This window comes from Equus caballus, chromosome 9 (assembly GCF_041296265.1).
Source record: "Equus caballus isolate H_3958 breed thoroughbred chromosome 9, TB-T2T, whole genome shotgun sequence".
NCBI lineage: Eukaryota > Metazoa > Chordata > Mammalia > Perissodactyla > Equidae > Equus > Equus caballus.
This window is the reverse complement of record NC_091692.1, coordinates 11,376,141-11,396,597: the sequence shown is the minus strand read 5'-3', so window position 1 is coordinate 11,396,597 and position 20,457 is coordinate 11,376,141.

The window sequence follows — 20,457 nt, the reverse complement described above, 5'->3', positions numbered from 1 at the left end:
AGGTTCTAGATTTTTCTATAGAAAGTGACATGCCTTCTGCTTCTCTTTAAATCTATATAGCACTGATCGTAGTTCTGAACACACAGTCTTTCAGTTAACGTTCGTGGACAGTAAAGAATCAGAACGGAATCTTAAGAACTTTCTGCAGGATATATCTTGTTACTGCTTTGAAGGTAGTTTAAGAAAAAAGCATAACGTTCGCTAAATATGCGTTTTTATATTTACTGTTACAGATGCCAGGTCTTCATCATCCTCCTTCGGGTCTGGAGAAGAATAGGGCTAATGTCAGAGTCCTGACTCCTCAATAGACAGGTGAATTTATGCCACTAGGGATGTACAATCAAGGGAGAGGGAAGAATGGAAGCGCTACTGACTTCTGACAACATATCGTTAAGATAACAGAGGGACCAGATATTTCTATTCTCACACCATTCAGGCTGAAATAACAATTTGGATCCTCTTGGAATTTATCTTGAATTCTTTGGAGAAAAATGACAGGATATAAATAATTGAAAATGAAAAGACTCTTTCAAAATACAGCCAAAGTCTACTTTGCCTGTCTTATCTGAAATAGAAAATAGAATCTATATATTTCCCTTATAAAGCATCTGTGTTGGGGTCCTTTTCTCAATTATATTTATTCTCAGGGTCCATGAAGGCTGTAAGGGCAGGAGAGCTGGCCCCAGTTATTGGGGCAGCAGTACATAGTGGAGACTGTACCCCAAATGCCAGCCCTTTATAAAGAGATTGTTGCAGGGGCTGGCCTGGTGGCGCAGCATTTAAGTTCGCACGTTCTGCTTTGGCGGCCCGGGGTTCACTGGTTCGGATCCTGGGTGCAGACATGGCACCACTTGGCAAGCCATGCTGTGGCAGGCATCCCACATATAAAGTAGAGGAAGATGGGCACGGATGTTAGCCCAGGGCCAGTCTTCCTCTGCAAAAAGAGGAGGATTGGAAGCAGATGTGAGCTCAGGGCTAATCTGCCTCAAAAAAAAAAGAGGTTGCAGCTGGTCTGCCCTTACAAAGATGAAGATGTGGGCATAGGTCTTCTCTTTCAAAAGTGCCCTACCCTACTTCTGGGGCCTGGCTGACACACTGGGTGAATTTCTCACCTTGTATAACTACGTTGAGTAAGTCCGTTTCTCACTAATTATCACGTATCTCCTTCTTCTACACCTCATGATACTCTCAAATTCAGGTCACATAATTCTTCCGTGTATAAAACACTTCTGGAAACATTGAAGAGACTAAGGAAGAAAAAGATAATATCTTGATTCCAAATATAGTGAACCAAGAAGACAAAACAAATTGACAGTGATGAGAGAGCAAACTTGGGCTTAACCGAAATTCCAGCCCAGAAAATGTTCAGTTTGTCAAAAATAAAGACACATAGATATCTACTAGCTCTTTTTATTGTAACGCAGACGGTAGAGTTTAGCCTGATTTCTGACTTAGAAGTCTGGTTCCTCTTGAGGCCCAAACACGGCCTCTTTAGTGGCTGATTCCCCTTTGTACCATTTTGACGACAAGTACTTTGGGTGGGATATAGTGATTGGACACATCTGATTATTATCAAGATGATATAAAAACCCCAAACTCCCCCTGGCCTGTAGGGAGTAGAAGCAGAAGAAAAAGTCTCGTGTGTCTACGCATATGGGCCTGCAGCAACCCTACCGACTGGCACAGAGTGAGATCCTAATGGACCATATGCCCCTAAGAGAAGTGTGGAAGTAGCTGAGAGAGCTGAATCCAGAGAAGGCTTGCAGTCAGGGTCAAGGAACAAGGAAGGAACTGGGTGGACCAAGGATCAAGAAGCTTCCAGCACCATGTACATCTCAGAAGAAGCCAACAGAGACAGAGGGACCCTTTACTGCTCAGTTGTTTGGCATTAAGAAAAGCATTTGAGGGCCGACCCAGTGGTGGAGTGGTTAAGTTTGTGTGCTCTGCTTCAGTGGCCCAGGGTTCATGGGTTCAGATCCTAGGCACAGATCTACATACCACTCATTGAGCCATGCTGTGGTGGAGTCCCATATACAAAACAGAGGAAGACTGGCATAGATGTTAGCTTAGTGACAACCTTCCTCAAGCAAAAAGAGGAAGATTGGCAACAGTTGTTAGCTCAGGGCCAATCTTCCTCACCAAAAAAAAAGAGAAAAAAAGCCATTTGAGAATTTTGATAAGTTGAAGGTAAAGTAGTGGGGAGGGATCCCAAATTAACTAAGATTGCCTTGAATTGACTAAGGTTAACTTCCTGTTACAGAGATTGAAGAATAAAAATAGACATTAAATTCACTACCAAAATATAAATATCCATTTCTGGTACAACTGATTTTACGGATTGAGAGTCATATTGAATACCCTTGAAAAGTAAATTTGTTTTAAGAGAACAGATAATCATGGCAGTTACTCCAGGTTTTAAACTTTTCTAAACTTTGAGAGCTTCCATTATTCTTGGAAATGACTTAGGCACACAGGGAGTTAAGGAAAAGCAGACAGCAAGGGTTCCAGAACAAGGGCCTAAACTCTCAAACTGAAAGTAGACATGCCCAGGCCTGTATGCACAGTTGGCAAGAGGGAGCAGCAAGAGGCCTATTTGCATTAGGGTTGGCAATGCTTCATGGGAGAACTGCATATTGATGAGGTGGTGTGCCTAGGTCATTTTCATGAAAAAGATCCCTATGTTTAGAAGGAGACAGAGGACAAAAGCTCCTCAGAAATTCATCCTAAAGATAAGAAAGTCACACAACTTTGTCAAAGGACAGGTTGAAGGGCAGAGACCGAGTGAAATTTTGAGTATACTATTTACATGACACACCGGTGAACAAAGTGGCTCAGGACAGTTAATTCTGGTCTTGGTGACGGTGGGAGACTCCGTGACACAGCTCGTCTTGATAGACACTTGGTGTCCAGCCAGTTGTTCCATGGGACACTAGTCACTGGGGTCAGTGGGAAACAGGGGGATTTATAGGTTAGGCCTACAAGAAATGTGAAATAGAAGATGCACAATCATGTCATAAAATATACTGTTTTATTTTGTAATACACACTTTTGGCAATCAAAAGGCAAAAATATCATATTTGTAGAAAATTAGTACTGAAATTTGTTTCTCAAGAGAGTTGATAATGAATATTTAACTGGTTGAAAATATTTGCTAACCCTACCGTCCACTGTGGGGCTATAGTTATATCGCTGACCACATAAAAAACAGAAGAAATAAATCTGATGAAGGGGCATCAACAACTATTTCAAAAAGCAGCAGTTAATTTGAAAAGATTGTGCTTGCAAACAAAGGCTGAACAGTCGTGGCTGCAGAAGGTCCATTTACTGATCACGTTGTAATGCGTGACTTTTCATAAAGATCAGATAACGGTTCTTCTGAATTAATTTTACTCATTTCAATTCCATGATTTCTTGTAGAATTATAAAATGATGGCTGTTAATATATTGGCTCCATTAGGAAAAGAAGAAATTTATAGAGTTAAATGCTGCTGGTTTTATATCAGAAACTAAAACTAATGATCATATAAGCCAATTTTAATAACTCAAAAATTTCTTCATATCATTTATGGAATCAATGTAGAGCTTTGAAATTTTTTTTTTCTGAAGTGGACTATTTGATATTATTAAGAATGCTACTGTGAATTCACTTAAGAAGATCAAAGTTGAAGATCACTGTTATAATCCAAAATACTATATTTTCATGAGACTCAGCATCATGATAAAACAATGTAATTCCTGAAGTAGAAACCTGTGGACCAGAAATATACTTGGAGTTAACTGTAGTACAAACATAACTCAGAATTGCATTTGTATTAGTTTTCTAATACAAATTTAATTGATTTCTGTAATAAATTACTGCAAACACTGGCTTAAAATAACATTTTTTTTTTTATTGTTCAGTAGGTCAGGAGTCTAACACACGTATGTCACTGGGCTAAAATCAAGGTGTAGCAAGGCCATATTTCTTTCTGGAGGTGCTAGGAGAGATTCCATTTTCTTACCTTTTCCAGCTTCTAGAGGCTGCCTACATTCTGGGCTTGAGTCCCTCTTCCTCCACCGACAGTCTAGCATCTCCTGTCACCACATCTCTTTCTCTGACCGCAGCTAGAAAAGGTTATCCACTATTAGGACCTGTGAGACTCAGTGGGATCATGCAGATAATCCGGGATAATCTCCCCATCTCAGGGTCTTTAACTTAATGAAATCTACAAAGTCCCTTTTGCCATGCAAAGTAATATATTCACAGGTTCCAGGTTAGGGTGTGGAAATCTTTCGAAGTCAATATTCTGCCTACGACAGCATCCAAATAAACCGTGATATCCCACCAACCCAAATATTAGCTTCCATAAAGACTTTGAAATTTAACAGTATCACAATTACAAATTACAAACAGAAATTTACAGGGGCCAGGAGAAAGCGGAAAAACCTTCCTTGAAGAAGTTTGAGCTGATAGGAAAGACAAGTGGAAGAAGATAAGCCAAGATTGTCGAGCTTTTAGGCTGTAGAGCACGATGCTTTCAAGAAACTGAAAGAAGGCGGACGTAAAGGATGTATAATGAGCAAGAGAAACAGTAGCATAATCTAATACCAGCAGAAGAAGCAGGGACTCAATGAGATAGGCTTTTTAGACTGTTAACCTTTTTTTAAATCTTTAAGTGCAGTGAGAAGTGATTTAAGGGTTTTAAGCTGGAGAAGTGTAATCAAATTTGGGGTTTTGTAGGATGACTCTGGCTTCTGTGGAAAATGGATGGGAAGGGACCAAAGTGGATATGGGTTACTAAAAAAATGGATACAAGATACTGTGGACTCATGATCTACTCCTAGAGCTCTCAAGGTCACCTTGATAAATCTCAGGTCTTCTCACACAAGTCTGTTTTTCTTTAGTGTCCTTCATCTGAGTAGATAACCATCTGGTTCTGCAAACCAAACCCTGGAGGAGTCATGCATGATCTTCCCTCTCCTTACTTCCTGATATCCACATCCCATCGGTTTTGCCTCCTAAATAGCTCTTAGATCTGTACCTGTCTTTCCATCTCCATGGCCAGCAGTCTAATAAAGACTACTCTCATTTCTTGCCTAAAATCGTGCAGTAGCCTTTTAACTGATCCCCCACATAGATTCTCGTCCTCTCTATTATTTATACTGCAACTGGCATAATTTTTCAAAAGCACAAATTTTATTAAAATCCTTCTACTGTACCTTGCATTCCCCGCGTCTCCCCCTTCACATTCACTCACACACACACACACACACACACACACATACACACACACACGCTGTAGCATATTTAGAACCCACAAGTGTGCTGGGATCTCTTGATAATGCCTTTTCATGGGCCAGTTTCTTAGTCTCTTTGTCTAGAATGTTCTTCGCTGTGCGTGGATAACTCTCATTCTTCATCATATCACAGATAAGAGATTAATTCTTCTGGGAAACATTTCCTAATACTTCGGTTTTTCTTACATGCTCTTATTAAACAATAATGTTGGCATCTGGACCCAAATCCAGGTGAATCTGATTCCCAAGCCCGTAATTTTAACCAGGAAGATAACCGCCCTCCAGCTCAGGTTTCTCTCCCCATTGTCTCCTGGTTCAAGAAACGCTTCACTATTGAATATATAGTTTACTTTCAATTTTATTTTCAGCAAGAACAAGAATCTAAAGAGCAAAAGCCTGATGAATGTTGATTACAAGAATGAATTTTCTGTAAAAGTAATTTAATGTCTAATAGTTTTTGTTTATACCCAAGTAGGTAATAAATGAGAATCAATGATAAGGATTTTCAAAGTTGTGCTTTAAGAGCAGATATACTAAGTGTATTCGTTATCATGAGTACTGTCTGGAAGCAGGACAAATGAACCAGTGACACTGGGAGGGCTCTCAACGGCCATTAACCTTCATGGAAAAAATTGCGAACACGATAGGTAACTTTGCAAGTCATCTAGCAAGGATAAGTAAGAATAAGTAAGAAATCTTCTGTTCTTAGAGAAAAGAGGTGAGATATACTAATGAGGCTGCTTCGAGAAGTTTGCATTTTCACTGTTTACGCCATGTGATCAATGCGAAGGGCTCCAGTCTCCAAGGCTGTCACCCCATAACCCTTCACAACGCTAAATTCACTTACATTTTTTTTTCACTTTAACAGCTAAGGATGTTATCACTTACGCTGAGGTCACTGGGAGGGTAATACTGCTCTTGGTGATGCTAATGAAAAGGTACAGTGGTGACATGAGTTAATCGCACAATTAGCACGCAATTACCAATTTATGCTCTACCGATGTTAACAGAGAATGGAAGAGAGCTAGCGTTATGTGTACTGAATACTGCCTGATAGAATATAAGGACAGTGCTTGGTAGTATGTGACATTTTCACGAACAGGTTTACTCACAGAAATAAAAAGGATTTAAAAAATGTATGCTTTTCCATATTTATTGGTCTGGTGCTTAAGAATGGAGCTAAGAACAATGATCTTTCTTTTAACTCTTTTCCCCCTAATCATTCAGGTTTCAAATACCTGGTTGCTAGGTTTTCTAAAAAAAATAATGTGCAGCTACAAAAATCGTTGTTTTATTCCTGAATGCAAGCTTCAGTTTGACTTTGTTTTTCTGTAAGTGAAGCATCATATGATAAATTAGAAGGACAGAGGGAAGGAATAGACTAGGCCACATGGACTCAGTTTCCATAACAAAATAAAATTTATTAAAAATAATTTTTGTTAGATGAAAGTAAACCTCTTTTTATAATATTTAGTTCTTTGACTTAATTTTCAAGATCTTCATTTGTATTTTATGTTAAGATTTTCACAAATCCCTGGAAAAACAAAAAGGCTTATTTTTTTGTACTTTTTGAATCAACTTGATTGAGATATAACTGACATAGGGCAGAATTAATTTATTCGAAGGGTACAGTTTAAGACAAATACACCAAATTTAAAACAAAGTTTACTTGGTGGCTCTTTGTAGGGTGGCTTCAGTTAAAGCTGGGAATTGATTGCTTCTACAATATCTTCCGTGGCATCTCTACACTACCTCTTGAGAGATTTTACTTGTAACACCAAGCAGAGTCCATATCTTATCTTACCTAGCACCTGCACAGGTGTAGAGTGAACATAAGGGGAAACTTTCTATCAAAATAATTTCGTGCTAAACAGTTTTCAACTATACCAACTATATACCCAACTATAACCTACAGACGTGTGCTGAGAAGGAAGCCCAAAGATCAGAGTGAAAAGAAGCTAGAATAAATGTCATGAATTCTTAGCATTGTTTAATGAAAAACGATGTATTAAGTACAAGGGTCTTGTAGAGAGTAGAGACACAGGAGTGAACAGGATGGACACAATGCCTAAAATTTGTTTCTTCAACTTGCTTAACATTTTTATGTTATTTGATGCCATGTACTAAATCAGTTCCTGCTTAAACTAACTGGAGTAGTTTCTGTTCTCTGAATGGTAACCAATACAGCTACTAACGCATTCTTTTCTACTTGCATGGTCCCAAAATATTCTGTCTTTCACTGAATTTGCCTTGACTGCTGACTCAGTATATTATCTACACTGTAGAGTACATATGGGGTTACTTCCCATTCCCATGGTGGGAAAAGCAACTTCCCAATTGTTTAGGAGCTGAAAAGAATCCCATTGTGCAGAAAAGTGGCCTCCATTATGCTTGCCCTTAACCTGTTTCATGCTCACAGTTATATAGACTGTGAAATAATGTTAGGGTTAATACTTGTATGTGTCGGGATTGGTCAGATCAGGCTCTCAAAGTGTTGTCGTTGGACCAGCAACATCAGTGTCACCTGGGAACTTCTTAGAAATGCAGATTCTTGGATACCACCCCAGACTTAATGAATAAGAAACTCAAAAGAGAGGCCCCCCCCCCCAAATCTGCATTTTAACCAATCTTCCAGATAATTCTGATGCGCACTTAGTTTGGGAAACTGTCAGTAGAATTATGCTCAGATAATAAACTTCTTATGACAAAATACCAAAGGTTTATTTCTCACCCACGCATGATATTTTTGTGTGTTACCTGGCTGCTCTATTCTATGATGTCCTTGCTTCAGAACCCAGAATCAGTGAAGGAACGCTGCTGCCACCATTCTAGTGGGAAAAATATATCTGGCGATTAAATGTCCTGGCCTACAAATGCACGTATTGCTTCCACATAGACCTCATTTGCCAAATCTGGTCACTTGGTCCCACTCAATTACAAAACGGGCAGGAATTGCTATGTGACATATTCCTGGAAGTCAGAGATAAGGAATAGTTAGTGAAGAGCTTTCATGACCACCACAACCCAAAAATCTGATAATCAAATATTTGACTCATTCTCTTTTCTGTAGACAAAACACACTCACTCTCTAGCCAAGGGAAATAAAACAAAAGTCCCATCCAACATGGCATCAAGCTCAAAGTCCACATTCTTTGAGTGATGCATCATAAATTTTAGAGTAGGGGGTGGTGCGTAATAGTCTTTACAGCAGGTCTGGATGAAGCTCTTCCTGATCTAGCCCCCTATGAAAAAGGACAAGATACTCTCACTCCAATAACCAATGGTGGAAAAGGACCCCCCATCCTAATAACAGTGTGTTCCTTCAGATCCTTCAAGAAGTAGATGCCAAGATGAGAATAAACGTGTAATTATTTTATTAGGGGCAACACCTCTGAGAGAGAATGAAGGATCCAGAGAAGACTGGGAGAGACATAGGAGTGTGATGTATGTCTGACCCTGAGTGAAGGAGAAAGGAAAGGAGGGTTGGGTAGAAGCATTCTAGATGACCATGCAGTCAAAGAAATGTTCAACCAGCCTTCCAAGGATTTCTGTAGCCAATGTCAGCTGTCAGAGTAATCCCATATCTCCTAGAAAGGGGCTGCCTAGTATCCCCAGTGTATTCAGTGATTGACTGGGAGAAGCCCGTGGGAAGTATGCTACAAGGGCAAACCTGGTAATGGATATCAAAGTGCAGCAGCTTTGTCAATCAGGTTCCCTGTGGTTGGAGGTCTGGACGCACATTCTCATGGCCACCACAATCTACATCTTGTTTCATACGGATATATTTCTTAGAAAGGTTGAGAGAGCAGCACCTCCATGGCTCCTGGGGACCCCTCTTCCTGAATGGAATTTCAGAAGAGGAAGGTTAGTGAGAGGAACCACAAACCCTGTCATTGCATTTGATCTTAAAGATGGAACTGGTATTCATCCTCTCTCTCCTCCACAATCCATTCTAATTCCCCTCAGCTTTAGTTATCACCTTGGCATTTATGTACTTGTGTAAAAGCAGCCTTTCCTCCTCCTGCTGATCAGGAATTGCCCTGTCTGATGATTCCTTTTCTTATCTGCAGGGCCCTAAGCACCAGGAATCCGAAGAGCCCTGGTCGCAGCCATAACCTGTAGTTCAATAGGAACCTTGCTGTGTTTCCTTCAAGGGTCTACCCCATTAGGGACCAGGACTTCCAAACCTACGGATGCCAGAGTTGTGGGGATAGGAAGCACAATATTTCTCAGTGGGTCATTGGAGTGATATAGAGGCCACTTTTTCTTCCACCTCTTGATTCCTGGACACAGGCATCTTTCCATTGTGGACACAGAACCATGTAGAGATCTTTGATTTAACAAATACACATATCCCGAAGGATGGCACCCAGTGTTTTTAGATGCTTCCTCTAACCTGGTGCTTCAGTGGTGCCTTTGGAAGGCTGATGCAATGTTCTATGAAGCTGGCTGCCTCTGGGTCATGCAGCATGCGATATGACCAGTAAATCCCATGGACATGGGCTGGCTCCCACACCCCTAGTTAGGTTATACTGGGATTTAACCCTCATCGACTAGGGATGCAGGAAAGGAAGTGTGGGCAGCTTCTAGAGGGGGCGGAGGGCACCTGTTCTCATGATGGGAGAGATTTCTGCAGCATCTTCTAGCTCTTGCTAGAGAAGAATAGGCTACTTCTGTGACCAGAAATGGTTTACAGGGTTATAGACACAACATCCTTAATGCCATCCAGCTAGTTGTCCCAGGTGTACCATGTATCACGTGGACCATGATCCAAGATTTCAGATTTTCCCACCAGTGTCCTGACATTCGTATAACAGACTTGCCAAGGCTGAACATTCAAATCTCTCTGATATCTTATAATTCTAAGAATCAGGTCTTCAGCCTTCCTTCCACTGTATCTGCCCTTCTGCTACAGGTAATAAGGGGCTTTTTGTAAGCTAAGGCTTACAAAGCTAAGGCTTTTTAGGCTGTTCGGCTTTCACACTTAGTTACTAACTGTTGATCAGCAGCCCTCACTCCCCCATCATTCTTCTGCATGATGTAAATACAACTTAACAGAAATAAGTGACCTCAGCTGTCCTTGCAGGCATTGTTCCCCCCACATTTTTAAGAATACCCGTATCATTATCATTATCATCTCTTCCATAACATTCCCCTCCACTGGGACCTTTTCCAGGTCACCTCTGGTGAAATCTTTAGCACTTGTTCTGCCACTGGACCAGGGATTTTCTCTACTCCATCTACCAACCAGGATGGTGTCCTCTTCATCTGCCGGGTGCCAGGTGAACTAAGCTTATCTTTTACTCTTTGGCATTAAAATATTTGAATCTTCCAAGTCTAGAAGTCCCCTAAATTTTGCTATTTCCTTTCACTTCTGCTTGTAAATCAGCAAAATTATTTTTTTAATAATCTTTTTCTTGTAGTATCTTGCTAAACGTAGCTGACAGCAACAAACTGTTTCTAATATCTACTTTCTGATCATGTTTCCTGGCACTCAAGTTAACTAGGTATTTAATCTGACTTCCAGGTTAATACAATCAACAGTTTAATGAAAGCTTCACTGACATATTTCACAGATCTCAGTTTCCTCACTGCCTGTGTACGCCTAGCCCTTTAACTATTCCCACATACTTTACAGGGTTTTAGTATCCCTGCAAAGTAACATCCCACTTCTGGTACCAATTCACTTCAGTTAAAATTGGCTAGATTATACTGCATTAACAAACGTACAGATCTCAGCTTAAAAACAAGGATTTTTTTTTTCTCACTTGTACTAATATCCCTAATGGAGCACTGGAGACTGCATTCTACGCTGTGCTCACTTTTCCAACCCAGGCTGAGGGAGCCCCCACTATCTGGATCATGACTGATGACCAAGGTAGGGAGCAAGAGAGCTCTGAAGGGTGTCACAGAATCAATTAAATGCTTCAGCAGACAAGCGGCACCACTTCTGCTCACAAGTAGTCACACGGTGCCACCTACCTGAAGATGTACAGAAAGCACAAAAGATAGAGAATCAGAAATATTCAGAGGATTACACCAGTAGCTGTCACAGCACCAAAATAATGACAGAGGAAAAAAATATTTCTATAAGAATTGAAGGAAAGCAGAAAGCTTTCTAAATTTTGGTGGTCAGGACAGTTTTTTTCTGAATATCTGGAGCTTTTTCATTATGCATTAAAAGAGAAGTTAAAAGAATATTCTAGGAAAGTGAGTAAACCGATACAAAGGGGTGGATGATTCCAAGCTTTATTTTTACGAAGTGAGAAATGCTGTGAATTTACTAAACTCCATTTCATATTCTTCCTTTCTGGGAACATGAAAATTATACTTCCTTGTTACTGACTGTTGGGTGGGACCATGTAGCTGTTTCTGGATAATTAAATCTAATCCAAAGGGACATGTATCTGTCTGAGGCTGAGGCAGTGAAAAGTCCCTGCATGCTTCTCCAGTCCACGCTGTCGTGAATACGGAGGCCTCTTGTTGACAGCAGAGCCACAAGTTTAAGTAGCCTTAATAACTGTCACTTCTTAGAGCACGGCTTCGCTGAAGCAGTCTTAATCTGGGAAGTATACTACATTTTGCTTTTAATTATGCCACTGAGCTTTTGCAGTTGTGTGTTGCTGCTTCACGGGTCTAGCTTAACATAATTAACATAGAAAAAAAAGCTTTAGAAATACGTTAGGGCCAGATGTGGAGATCCATGTTTGCGCCTTCTTAGACGTTTAATGGTTCTCTTCAGTTATTCAGATATCATTTAAAATACTGGAGCCACAAAGTTAAGTGAACCAAGTTTATTTTGTTTCAGAAAAAGATAAACTAACAGTATGTTGGTTGGTTTGTGAAAGAAAGAAACTAAAGGCAAAGAAACAAGTTAATGTATTATTGCCTTTATTTAATGGAAAGGAAAAGACAGACGCAAGAGCTTTTGTATAGGACGTGGCAAGAAGTCCATGACAAAGTGTCCATGCTGAGTCAGGCATAGGAAAAACTAAGATTATCCCGAGGTGTCATACAAGAATGTTAAGGAGAATGATTTCTCAGAAATATGAACTTTGTGAGGACAGGATATTTTAGTGAGTTCAGTTGAGATGATGGTAGGATGTAATCAGATGAAGATGTTCCCAAGAAGATAGAAATACAAAGTTGGAATTCAAGAAAGTCAGTTCAAAGAGGTTTGGGGCATGGTTAAAGGCAAGTGAGACGCAAATGATAAGTAAAAAATGTTTTTATGAGTGAATCATTGCATCAGAGGTTGAGGTTGTATATTTCAACAGATTGGAGAGGGTCTGGTTTAGCCACTTTAAGCAACAGAGATATAAAGAATATGAGTATGCATACCTGCAAAGGCTCTGTTGAAGCCTCGATTTATGGTGTGAAGTGGAAGCTTGCTTTTCTGATGGTCTTTCCAACTCTGGGGCCAGGCAGAGGTACAGAGAGTGGAAAAGTCTTTCCATGAACTGGTGTGAATGTCAGTGCCAAAGGTCAAGAAGTAGGAAGACTACGGTGTTGGTGAGAGCAGCCATGGATTCCAGGTTGGTAGGAATTCAGTGTACCAGAATAGGCTGGGTAATAAATTGGGAGAGACAGGGACATCAGGCATCCGAAGGCCACAGTGGAAGTGAAAGGACACCTCTACTAGCTTGAAGATCCTTCTAAACCATGTAAAATGTTGGCTAAGCCTCATGAGGGACTTAGAGCATCGCCTCTGCTGATGGGGCACGAGACAGGGAGGAGCTGGTCTGTGTTTACCACATCCTGCATGGTCAAATCTAAGTTTAGCAGAAAGGGCAATTTTGGAAAAGTCACGTAATGTTCTTGTTTAAAAGAAACAAAGTGAGATTTCTGGGTTCAAACATTTGCTACATCCCAGTGTGGCTATCACTTAACTCTTGATACCTTTGTCTTTGCATCTGTAAAACCGCCTCATAGGGTTCCTGTGAGGACTAAATGAAATAACACATAAAGTGCTTAGCCCAGAACCAGGCACACAAACATTTTTAAATGGATAGTTATTACCATTTGACAAGTGGTGGAGATGTCATAAAAGCAGGAGGAGTGTTTTTGGAGTATCACAAATGTATCTACAAGACTTGATAAAGAGCCCCACAAATAGTCACTGTTTCTTTAATTTTTTGAAGTTACCATGTTGGCAATGTAATGGGAATGTTAATAACCTTAGGCATAGGAGAAATAGGTAGACACAAAGCGCGTAAAACTTAGGGGCCACATCGGAAACCCCACTGCCCTGACTCTTGGTGTTGCCTAAAATTCCACCGTTCGAGATTTCTTTCCTTGATTTAAAATCTTTCCCAGGCCCCAGTGAAACGTAGATGTCCTTGGAAGAAATAAAGTATTAAGCTATTAGTAATTACAAATTCATTTCTCATAGTCAGTCAACCGCTTATATATATGAACTAAGGTGAAGAATAAATTGAAAACATAAGGTACTTCTTGAAGAGTAAGGCTTTGGCAGCCAAGAGGCAAACAACTGCTACTAGCTATCTCAGAATATAGGGAAAGAAAATGTAAAAAGAACCCCAAGTGTATTCTGCTTCATCATAGAAGGATAAAACATTCTTATAGTGAAAGCCAATTTTATTCATTCCTATTCATAAAACGTGCTGTTAAGGATTGGGGACATGTACACAATTAACTTGAAGTGACACAGAAATAAGCCAAGTATGGTACACATGAGAAAATCGAGGTAGTACAGAAAGAAAAACTGACAAACTCTGTTGGAGGGGGTTGATGGTAGGACTACAGGGAAAGATTCATTATTCCCAGAAAAATTAATGTTCAAAAAAATGAGTAAATGTTCACCAGAAAAAAAAGAAAGGCGAGGACATTCTAGATGGACGTGACAACAGGTGTAAAGATATAGAGGGAGGTGAGGGTACTGTGCTCAAGCCAATTCACTACTGTAATTTGGTTCAAGGAGAAGGAAGCTTTGAGTGGCTCTGACAATCAGTGGCACCAGGGAGGAACCAGGCCATGTCAGAGGGACCTTGCAGGCCAGACTAAGCAGTTTGGAGCTCATGTGAAGCTATTAACAGTTGTACAATAGGTGACCACGTCAAGAAATTTGTGTTTTTGAAAGCTATCTCGGATATTTTTGAGGAGCAAGGAATGCCTAGGTGGCATTCAAGGCGTCCAGAGTCATTTGACGTTGCCTAGAAAGTTCTGTGAGTTGTGAAATTGTTTACTTCTCCTGAGAGAGAGAGACCAGTACTAGTCTGCTGGGGCTGCACAAACAAAATATCACAGACTGAGTGGCTTAAAAACAGAAATTTGTTTTCTCACAGTTCTCGAGGCTAAAGTCTATGATTGAGGTGTCCGAAAATTTGGTTTCTGGTGAGAGGTCTCTTCCTTGCTTGTAGACAGCCACATTCTCCTTGTGTCCCCTCACGGCATTTCCTCGATGAGTGCACATGGAGAGAGAGAGAGCAGGCCCTCTGACGTCTCTTCTTATAAGAACATTAATCCTATTAGATCAGGACACCATCTTTATGACCTCTTTTAACCTCATTTACATCCTTAAAGGTCCCATCTCCAAATGCAGCCACATTGGGGGTTAGGGTTTAAATATATGAATTTGGAAGGGATACAAACAGTCCATGGCGGACCACAATTTTTATCAGATTTTCTAAGTGACCCAAACCCAAGGAAGTTTAACAATCATGGATATGAAAGTTAATTAAGAACTGGAGGCGGGGAGTTAGAAAATTAAGAGAATGCATAGGATAGACAGACTTTTTTTTTAAGTATTATTAATTAAGACACTGACAGGTTAAATGTCAAAATATGCTAGATGAGGCAGTCACTACTGTTGCCCATGCAATATCTATTCTCCCGTACTTTCTTACTGTAGTAGATTGGGAAAAAATGGCCATAAATTCCTCCCATCCCTATAAGCATTGTGACTGGGCCATCTTCCCATCAGGAAGTAGGATCTTCTAGCCCTTGAGTTTTGGCTTGGCCATGAGAATGGCTTTGGCCAAGGGGACATTAACAAATGTGATATAAACAGATGCTTAAAAAGTACTAGAGCATTGAGGCTTGTCTTCTCTTGCTTCTGGGAATCCTGAGACCACCATGAGAAGAAGCCCAAGCCTCCTGAAGGATGAGAGGTCACATTAAGAGACAGGGAGGCCCAGCCATCCCAGAGGAGGTCCTAGACATGAGCAGGAGACCACTGTAGATCTTCCAGCTTCAGCCGAGCCATCTCAGAACTGTCCCACCACCCCCAAAGAATTATGAGACACAATAATTATTATTATTTTAACCCGTTAAGTTATGAGATAGCTTGATATAAAGTGAAATATTGTTTATTAATACTTATTAATAAGGCTCCAAATATATTTTGCTTGGCCATCTGGCTACCAAAGATACCTTCCTATAATGTATACAGTCATCGGCTGCATAATGACTTTTTGGTCAATAATGGACTGCATCTACAACATGGTCCCATAAGCTTAGTGCCATATTCCCTAGGTGTGTACCATCTGTACCATCTAGGTTTGCCTAAGCACACTCTAAGATGTTCGCACAATGACAAAATTGCCTAATGACACATTTCTCAGAACCTATCCCTGTTGTTAAGTGACACATGACTGTAGCTGTAAATGGTTTTTCGTGATCCAGTTCTGACCAATAAGGCGTAAAGAGGAATTGCTGACGGACATTTAAGAGTGAAGCAATCTAAAGGGAGGTGATTCTGATAGTTGGCATGATCCTTTGGCCCTTTGCTCTTCCTTCTCCTTCCTGCCTGGAATGCAGATAAAATGAAGGGAGCATATTGTAGCCAGGAGAATGAGGGTCCCACACTAAGGATGGTGGGACAGGAAGACAGACAGAGCTTGAGACTGGATGGCATCGTTTGGCTACCCTGCCAGGTGGGAATTACTTACCTTCAAACTTTTTGTCATGTGAGAAAAATAAAACCCTTACTTTAATTCACTGGAGCAGATGAACTGAAATACTGACTCAGGATAATGAAAAAGGTGGAGTCACTGATGTGTCCTATGTTTCTGGCTTAGGCAACTGGGTGGACAACGGTGCCATTAATCAATCCAAAAGGAGAAGCAAATTTGGGGAGACGATAACTTAGAAGAGTTTTGGACATTCTAAGTTAGAAGCACCTCTGAAAAGTCTAAGAGACACTATTTAGAAGGTAGTTAGAACACCAAAGCTCTTATAGTACTGATACTTAGGAGAAGGATCTGGGTTTGCATACAATTTAAGAAAGCAATAGCCAATTTTGCGGTAGGGAAAATTGTTAGAGTGCCTGGGACTGCCCAGGAAGAGAATATGGAGTGAGAAGAAAAAAAGTCTATGGGAAAAATCCTAGGAAATACCAGCTGTTATAGGATGGTGGAGCAGAGTGGTAAATACAGATAACGTTTAAGAGGGTTAGACATTTAAGAGGGTTAGATGTAGACTCTGATGAACTTACTATAAGGACCAAAATTGTCCTTATTGGATTACCAACCCGAGGCCACTAAAGCCCTTGGCAAAAGCGGTCTGTGGAGTAAAACTCAGGAAAGCCAGATTATGGTGGGTGGAAAAGGGAATGGAAGGTGTTGACAAAAAGACCATAAATCGACTTGGTTAGTGATTCTTGTCTGTGAAGGACAAAACGTAAGGCAACACCAGAAGGGGACAGAATAGACACAGCAAATTCTGTTTTGTTTTCTTTCGAATTTTCTAGTTTGCTGGTAAGACTTGAACATATTTATAGCCTGCAGGGAAGAAGCCATTGGAGAGGCTGAAGACACCAGAAAAAGAAAGAATTGCTAGAATGAAGCCAGGCATAGGCAGGCAGGGATGGGATCAAGGACACAGGTGGAGGGATTAACCTTAAACAGGAGTTGAATCTCCTCTTCCTGTGAGAGCGTCACTATTTCTTCCTGAGAAGGGGAACCTACAGTTTCTAAAATTATCAATAGTCTTCCAGAAGAGCAACCTTATTCTCACGGCACAGCGTTCTGGAGAGAATTTGAATACATTTAATTGTGATGATTTAAGATTCTTGACTCTTGAACTAGCTCATATTAGTAAAGCAGCTGTCCTGAAAAGAGGAGAAGGTTTTGCGTAACTAGAGAAGAGAAAAATATGTTCAGAATGTATATACGTTTTGTTTAGGAAATGAAATTTGAAATTAGAGTGAGGCAAGGAGCGAAGGTAATTGAGCTGACAGGGCCAGTTAAACTCAGGGATAAATCTTTGACAGTATGTTGGAGGGCTTTTCAAGGACTGTCTGGCTTAGCTTTAGTAACTTCATTCCTTGAAATTGAAGTACGAGTGGGCATAGACTGTAGGACAAATCCATGGGAAAGCTGTGCATGATATCTGTCAAAAATTCTACTAAACAGATGAAGTTAATTAATATGTTATTTACTTATAACAATATGTTTTCCCAATACTTGATTTTTACAATGGTGATTAACTGATTTCTTTTCCTTTTCGTTTGGATGTCTGATATTTTGCAGACCAAATTTAAACATTCGATCAAATGTTCCTTCTGGATGTATCTCATATCTATTTTATCCTATAACATGAAAGCAGTGGGCTCTTTCTGCCTCTTTTCTCTACGGGAGGTAGTATGACATGGCAGACACAGCTTTGCCTCTGGAACCGGACCAGCTCTGCACTCGCCTGCTTCATAATTCCCATCTTCAGCTTCATCACCTGTGAAATGGCGTTAATAATACACGTCTTCCAGGGTTGTTGTAAGGACTCAATGTGTTAACTGATTAAAAGCCCATAAAACAGTGCCTGGCACATTGTAAGTTCTCCGAAAAAAGTCAGCTATCGGCAAAATGTGGTGATGATCTTTTAATGGCTATTTCATTCAGCGAACCTTCTACATAGGCTCAATATTTTATAAGGTGAACTTTAAGGAAATGTGGTTTAAGTTGCCATAACCAAGTAGATTTTAACCTACCTGTTTTTTGACATTTGATGAGGTCAATTTTTGAAGGAGTATAATAACTTGTAACAAGGCATCAAAAACAAGTGTAAAAGTATAATTAACTACATTTCCCCTTTCTCTCTCTTTTCTTTCTTCCTCCTTCCTTTCTCCCTTTCTTTTTTTCTTTTCTGTCTCTCTTTCTCTCTGTCTTGAGAAATGGAGGATGATTTTTCTGTGGATATTTTACTTTGAGTCCAAATAGGAAGGGAATCCTTATTAGCTGCCTTTTGATTTTTTAAAATCTGAATAAGAACTGGATCCAAAACTGATAATGAGTTTACTCCAAAAGAAGACGAACGGCATAAAATCTAGGTGGAGAGGATACGCAGAAGAAAAACGAGTATAATAAATTGATTATCTCAGCAAAGATCAATAACCTTAATGATTACTAAAAACAAAAGGAAATGGAGTGTAATTGAATAATTATGCTATAAAGGCCCTAACACAATTATTTATTTGCTTTCCTTAGTTTGAAAGTTACATTTTCCTTTTTATTTCTGAGACACGTCCTGGTTTATAAGTAAGACAACAGCTAGAGAGTCAGTCTTTTAAGGATGTCTAGAATCAGCATTTTCTCTTACGTCCACTAGATGGCAGGTATAGGATTCTGAATACCTTTCAGAAACTACGTGTGGGCTGCTCTTATTTGCAGCACTAGATGAGAAAACCGATTTGGTTCAAAGTAGGAAATTTTAGAACTAAGTCTCTTTTCTTTCTCTCCCTCAACTCCCTACACATAGCCCTAAAAAAAAGCAAAAGAAGGACTGGTAATACTGGTAAACGGGTGTAATGTTTCTAATAAGGCTTTTAGGTTCTGTCTACAATTAGAGAGTAAAACAACAGCCTTCTTGCGTATTTACTTTCTTTATTGAAAAATTGTAAAACAAATCCAGCAACCAATCTGTATTTAACTAGGCGTGTATTTTCACATAAAACTTCAAGATTTTTTTTTTTCTTTCTCCTTTGGGCACGTGCAGTCTAAAATGGTGTGTTGTCTCTGTGTAAACTCGGTCCTTTTATTTTCTCACAGGGGAAGGTGCTGTGGCTCCCTGTCATACACGGGGCAGATAGAGATTGCATTATAACTCGGTAATCGATTTTCTTTTTTTCTTTATGATAGGAGATAGTAGGGAAGTAGGAAGCTTTAAAAAGATTCTTCTTTTTTTCTCCACAGTTTTGATTAGATTTTTTTTTTCCTGGTTTGAAATGAGGTTGAAATAACCGAATTTTCTGGTTTGAACACGTGTCTTTCCACTGAGGGGCCAAGGCCCTGCAAATGTAAAGGGCCACTCTTTGTCACAGAGGGGTTCATTGCAGAGAAGGGCGTGTTCTGCAAAGACAAACAGGTCCCACAGATAGTTGCCAAGGGCACCGAATACATCTTTGCATTACACCTTGAACTAGCATGCTCATATCACCTCTTTTTTATTGCATGCATCATAAATGACCGTAAAAGTTTGCAAATCTTGCAGAGACCTTGGCAATCAATACTTCAGCAGGAAATCTACAAAGAGCGGGGGAGGGTGGGGAAAAGAGATCCAGCCTAGCAGTTTGCTTTTTTGGCACAGGAACCTTACGTTGACATTGAGAATTATTGAATGTTCGATTTTCACAGTGTCTCAGCCAGATGCGTAACATATGCAGAGCAGTTTCAATTTAGACGCTCAATCTGAAATCTTGGCTTTACATTTATATTAACAGGTAACGTAGTCTGGGGACATTCCTGTGGGCTTACTTATATGGACTTATTCTGGGTACTCCTGATGTGTGCCTTGTGTATAAAATACAGACTAATTTTTATCTGGGTCAGTGAGTGGGCAAGCAGAACGCCTAGTCCTCGAGGCCATGCCTGAAGCTTTTCACAAGTGTTCTCAAGCGCGTGACTCCCCAAAAGGGCCAGGCAGGGATCTGGACGTTGCTTTTTAGAAATCACAAGGTGGTGGTGGAGCCGCTGGTGGAGGGACACCACTCAATCCCTCCTCTGTATTCGATCTGCTGGTTCTACTGATTTTTGTTTTGTTTGACCACGTTAAATTCAAGGCATTAAAGGTGGGTGCCCCATGAAAAGTCCGACAAATCAAAAACAGACGAGGGTGCAAGAGCCCCGGGATCGGAGTCACAATCCACTACAGCTCCAGGCCGGAGGGGCCGACCTCGCTGGAGGCTACTGCGCAGGGTTGGAGCACATGAAAAGGCTCGACATCCCC